Here is a 6,264-nt window from a genome sequence, read left to right on the forward strand (position 1 = left end):
AAAGTGGTAGGAGGGTTGATCATGTAGCAGAACTGGACTGTCACAGCTCTTCTGGGCAGCATGGAGTCATGGAAACCAAAGAAAATTTTGAGAGAAAGCAAGCATTATTTCTGAAGGCAAGGATGTATCTACTGTAAGAAGGGACATGTGGGTTTTCATAGGAGAATACTGTCCCAGTACAAACTTCCTTCCCCATGAATATTGCTCTCTCTCTGTCCTGAAATGTTGAAAACCCCCACACTCTGGTCAAGGAGAGAAGGGTCAGACAGATACAGAGGCATACAATCAGGATAGCACTTTCTTTGTAACACTGTCTCAGCAGAAGCTGGTTTATGAACCCTGTTCTCAACACTTGGGTTTTTAAATTTTTACTTTCCTGAAGTGAATTTAACACAATAGTCTTCTACTTTCTTCTAACACAACCTTTACATGACATTAAAGTATTTTTGGGAAAAAACCCAGGAACTCTTAAGAACAATAACTATTCCATAATCAATCTTATAACTCCCTAGAAATAAAGTGTGTATTTCGGCACCTCTCTCAAGTATCACTACAACTCTCCAGAGAAGCATGCAATCATATACTTCGTCTGATGTTTAAATAACTTTAAAAAAAAAAAAGATTTTCTTTTGGGTGGTAATCATTCTCTAACAAATCCTTTAATTGCCTCGAAAATAAGATGTAAGTACAATACTTATCCAACTCTATGAAGTAGATAAGCAAATTCTAATTGCACAACCATAGAAACAAAATGATGTTCCCCATTTGTGTACAATGAATCAAAATCAGTCTGTAAAAAATAAACACTAACTAAATAAATAAATTTGGTGAGCAGGGAAAAAAAGAAACATTTCTGAAAAGATGGTTTCTTCATCACAGAGGTGTGACTAATCTTAGGATATTCTCTGAGCCCTCTACTCAACATGCAGTGACTTTAAAAATGGGGCCATGTTCCCTCACTCTGTTCCCTTTGAGAAGCTTCTGTTTAATTCATTTGGTCTGTTATTAATTGGGTTATTTGATTTTGGGCTGTGACGTTTTTTCAGGACTTTTGTATTGCAGATATTTATCCTTGGTCAGAAGAGTAGCTAGCTAAGTTTTTCTCCCATTCTCTCGGTTTTTACTTCACATTCTTAATCATTTCCTCAGTTGTGCCTAAGGTTTTTAATTTGACACCATTCCATTTGTTGAATCTTGGCATATTTCCTGAGGTTTAGGGGTCCTATGGAGAAAGGTGTTGCCTGGGCCTTTAGGCTGAAGTGTTGACTCTGTTATTCTTTAGAAGTTGCATCATTTTTCCTCTAATTCTTAGAGCATTGATCCAGTTTGAGTTGCTTTTTGTGCAGGGTGAGAAATAAGGTTCCAGGTTCATTCTTCTGCATAGGGAAAACCAGTTTTTAAGCACCTTTTGTTTAGAAGGCTATCTCCACCCCAGTGTGTATTTCGGCACCTCTCTCAAGGATCAGATGACTGTAAAGGTGTGGGTTTGTCTGTGTCTTCTATTTTGCCCCCTCTTTTACATGGAATTTCAAATATATATTGATTTTCATTATTTGTTATTTTGTAGTTAGTTATACACAACAGGAGATTGCACTTTGACATATCATACATAAATGGAGTATAACTTCTCATACTTCTGGTAGTCCATGATGTAGAATTACACTGGTCATATATCATATATGCACTAGGGTAATAATGAATTAGGCATTCTAGTATCTTTCCTACTCTTATTCACCTTCTCTTCTTTCACTCTCCTCTGTCTAATGCTAAGGACTTCCTTTCTCCCCTACCTGCCCTCCTTCATTGTCAGTTAGCATCAGCATATGTTCTTTGGCTTGGTTTATTTCTCTTAGCATGATGTTCTCCAGCTCTATCGCGTTCCCTCTGGCCGCAGAGAGAGACACGACAAATGCGTGAAGCTTTGGAAGTTTATTATGCACAGTCCCTCTCCTACACTTCTCTTACTCCCAGCTTCCACGCACTTCCAGCTTCTCTTCTCTCGGCTTCTTCTTACTCCCAGCTTCCGCGCACTCCCAGCTTCCAGCTCAGCTTCAGCCTTCGCCCCCCTACTCTCCCACCCACCAGGCTTATATACACTTCAACCAATCAGGGGAGAGTACACGAGGTAAACGCGGACAGCTGCAAGCATAGGATAGGTACACGAGGGGGGCATGCTCTAGTCACATCGTTAACTAGCCAATCATTGGAATTCGCTGGTTGTTTACTGTATAGCTGGCCGCTTTTGGCTCAGCATCAGGTGCCATCTTGACCATGCCCAAGGCTGGGGGTCCCGGAAACCCCGACATATCCCCCTTCTTTACTATTAAACTAAGGCTCGGGACCGTGTCTGTCTTAGGCTGAGTGGTCAGCATATGTCCTTACCCATCATCAGAGCCTGCAGAGCATGCTGCAGCTCCTGTCTTAGGTTGGTACACAGCCACCTCCTTCATTACCCGTCTTTGACTACCGGTCCAGCATCAAGAGCCATACTCATGGGGGGCTGTCGGCCTTTAGGGCGGTCATGGCCTGATGAAAGATAATTTGATCTCTCTATTGGCTAGCTCGTAGATGCATGCCAAAACGAATGAAGAGAAGGAGGCCAAGGCAGAGGAGTACCACCATAGCTCCTAAGTCTGCCCGCTGTTTGACAAATCTATAAACAGAAGAAAAACCATATAGCCATATTAAATACAGAAACAATATACATCCCAGTAGAGTTACAATACGGGCAACACAAACAGCTCTCAGGGAATAAACGCATCCCAGTCCCAAAAGTTCTTGCAAGGTATCCACTTGTTCTTATAATGAGTCCACTCTCTGATAAAGTCTCTATGGTCTGCAAGGCTGCAGCTGCATTCTCGGCCAAATGGTCGTTGTTATGGTTGTGTCAATGCTGCTACTGCAAGGACTGTGATGACAATGATCACGGCTGTTGCAATGTCAAAGCCTCTCCTGCTTCTCGACAACAGCACTGGCAATTCTACATCTGCAACAGAAACTAGGACTGGTAGGAAGATAGAAATGTGCAAATTGCACGGGTGGCAAAAGAACCATTCCAGCATTGTGAGAGATAGCACATGGCTAGTGAACAGTTAAGAGGTGTTATTAGAAATGTTAGTTGGTAGAAACATAAAAGGGAGGAAATACACAAGCTGACGTAGGAGGAAAAGCAATATTACAGCTAGGGTCAGCAGAACGAGTTGCTCTACTCTGGGTCTGATTTGTAGTATGATTCCAATGGCGAAGTGCAGAAATTCCTTCTGTTAAAGCAAAGAAAGGCTAGAGATATCCTTGTCACCAAAAACAGCACGACCTGAAAAATCATCAGTAGAATTGACAGGCTTTTAGAGGAATTGGTGAAAACAAGAAAAGGAAGGATAAAAAATGTGTTAGTTAGAAGTGAAAAATATGGCCAGGCTAACAATGGCCCATAGGTTCCGGGTTTGCCTTTCCGTCTGAGTTTTTGTTATTGGAGGAAGGCTCAGACTCGCCATTGCGAGGAGGAGCAGCATCACTTGCATGCTGTAAAACTCTGATTAGCCTTTCTGGAATCCAAACTGGAATCTGTTGATCCTGTGGGAAAATACAAACAGATCCTCGGACCCAACGAAGGACTGGATCCGGTCCTTTCCAACAACCTGTCAGGATATCTTTCCATTTTGCCCATACTTGAGGAGTATTATGGGGATTATAATGTCAATCAGCTGCAGAATAGCCGTCCCTATCCAGAGTTAAGAAATTTAGAATGAAAAGAACTAAATTAAGTTTATCTTTAGGAGACTTGTAGGAGGCTCCTATTCCCCCTTTTTGTTTATTTAGACAATTTTTTAAAGTAAGATGTGCTCTTTCCACAATGCCCTGTCCCTGAGGATTATAGGGGATGCCAGTGACTGATTGGATGTTAAATGTTTGTAAAAACAACCGGAAGCTTTTGGAAGTATAAGCAGGACCATTATCTGTTTTAATAACTTTAGGTATGCCCCAGCCAGCAAATGCTTGTAGGCAGTGTTGAATGACATCTTTTACCTTTTCTCCAGAATGAGCGGAAGCCATAATGACCCCTGAAGCAGTGTCTACTGACACATGTACATACTTAACAGTACCAAATTCAGAAATATGGGTTACATCCATCTGCCAAATATGACCAGGCAGCAGTCCCCTGGGGTTAACTCCAAAGGATTGTACTGGGATTAAAGGAGCACAATGTTGACAATTTTTTACTATTTGTCGAGCCATACATTTAGATATAGGAAATTTTCTGCTCAAAGTAGTGGAATTTACATGGAATTTTTCATGAAAGAGTTTTGCTTGTTCCTCTATGGAAAAAACAAAAATTGATTTGGTGGCCATATCTACCAAGTCATTAGCATTGGCCAAAGGTCCTGGTAAATTAGAATGAGCTCTAATATGTCCTACATAGAATAGATGTTTACGCTGTAGGATAAGGTTTTGTAGCGTAGTAAAATAAGAAGCTACCGTGGACATGGAAGAAATATGGGGTACCGTTTCAAGAATCTGTAAAGCGTTAACGATATATAAGCTATCGGATAGAAGGTTGAATGGCTGATTATCTGCTAATTTAAAGGCTACTATTACAGCTGCAAGTTCAGTAACCTGTGGGGAGTTGGGTGGAACTATTATGGTGTGAAGTTGTTTACTGATAAGTACTGCACCTACTCCATTTTTGGAGCCATCAGTAAAAATGGTTACACAGTCTTTAAGAGGCTGGACACTAGTCACTTTTGGAAAAACTATGGGAGTATTTTTACAGAATTGAATCCAGGGATGTTGGGGATAATGGTTATCGAACTGAGCTGAAGTGGAACAATATAATACTGACCAATCATCATCATTATTAATTAGCCATTTAATTTGCTGAGTTGAATAAGGAGTTATAATAATAGACGGATGGATTCCAAAAACAGTAATGCAAGATTTTATTCCCTTGAATATTACCTGAGCAATAGCTTGGGGATATGATTGCAATGTTTTAGCCGGAGAGCTAGGGAGATTTATACTTTGCAGAGGTCCTCCTTGCCAAACTATGCCAAAAGGGGTATGCTTCTCTGAGATTATGATTAAACTTAATGGTTGAGTAGGATCACAACGATCAACGTAACACTGCTGAAGTCTATTCTCTACTAGTTGTAAGGATATCCGTGCTTCAGGAGTAAGTTTCCTAGGGGAATTCAAGTCAGGATTACCTTTTAATATATCGAATAAAGGTTTTAATTCCCCTGTGGATAATTTTAAATAGGATCTGATCCAGTTAATGTCACCTAAGAGTTTCTGAAAATCGTTCAAGGTATTCAATTGATCTGTCCTGATGGTCAACCTTGTTGGTCTGACTGTAGTAGCAGTGAGCCTTGTACCCAGATATTCTTGGATCTCCTCTAATTGTAATTTTTCAGGGGCTATCGGTAGTCCTCTCTTTTCTAATGCTTGAGTTATAAATTGTAATGCTTCTAACAAAACTTCTTTTTCTGGATGGCAAATAAGTATGTCATCCATATAATGATAAATCAACAATCTCTTAAACTTTTGTCTAGTAGTTGTTAACGCTTTATCTATGTATATTTGACATATAGTAGGACTGTTAGCCATACCTTGAGGCAACACGGTCCATTCGAATCTCTGGTCAGGCTGAGTGTGATTAAGAGAGGGCAAAGTAAAAGCAAATCTCCAACAATCATTTTTGTGTAAGGGTATAGAGAAAAAGCAATCTTTTAAATCCAGAATAATAGTAGGCCAATTTTTTGGTAGTGCAGTGACAAGAGGGAGTCCACATTGGATGGGTCCCATAGGGTACATTTGTTCATTTATGGCTCTTAAATCATGTAATAACCTCCATTTTCCTGATTTTTTCTTTGTTAAGAATATTGGAGTATTCCAAGGAGAAGTAGAGTGTTGTAAGTGACCTGCTTGTACCTGCTCTTGTACTAACTTATGAGCTGCCTCTAGCTTCTCTTTTGCTAGGGGCCACTGTGGAATCCAGCGAGGCTTATCATCTTTCCATATTATAGGGATTGATGGTTTATCAGTGGCCCCTAGGAAAAACCCAATCCATGAGAATCATTTTTTGGTGGAAGTAAAGGCAGTGGTTGGGTAGATCCTTGACTATGTCTTCCTAATCCTTTTTTATCATCATAGTTCATATTTTGTAACATATTTCTTACAGGAGTCCCTTGGTAAGTCTGATCAGTGGTGAGTTTCATATCCATTTGCTGCAGGACGTCTCGTCCCCATAGGCTAATAGGAACATTA

Source organism: Sciurus carolinensis, unplaced genomic scaffold, assembly GCF_902686445.1.
Source record: "Sciurus carolinensis unplaced genomic scaffold, mSciCar1.2, whole genome shotgun sequence".
Taxonomy (NCBI): domain Eukaryota; kingdom Metazoa; phylum Chordata; class Mammalia; order Rodentia; family Sciuridae; genus Sciurus; species Sciurus carolinensis.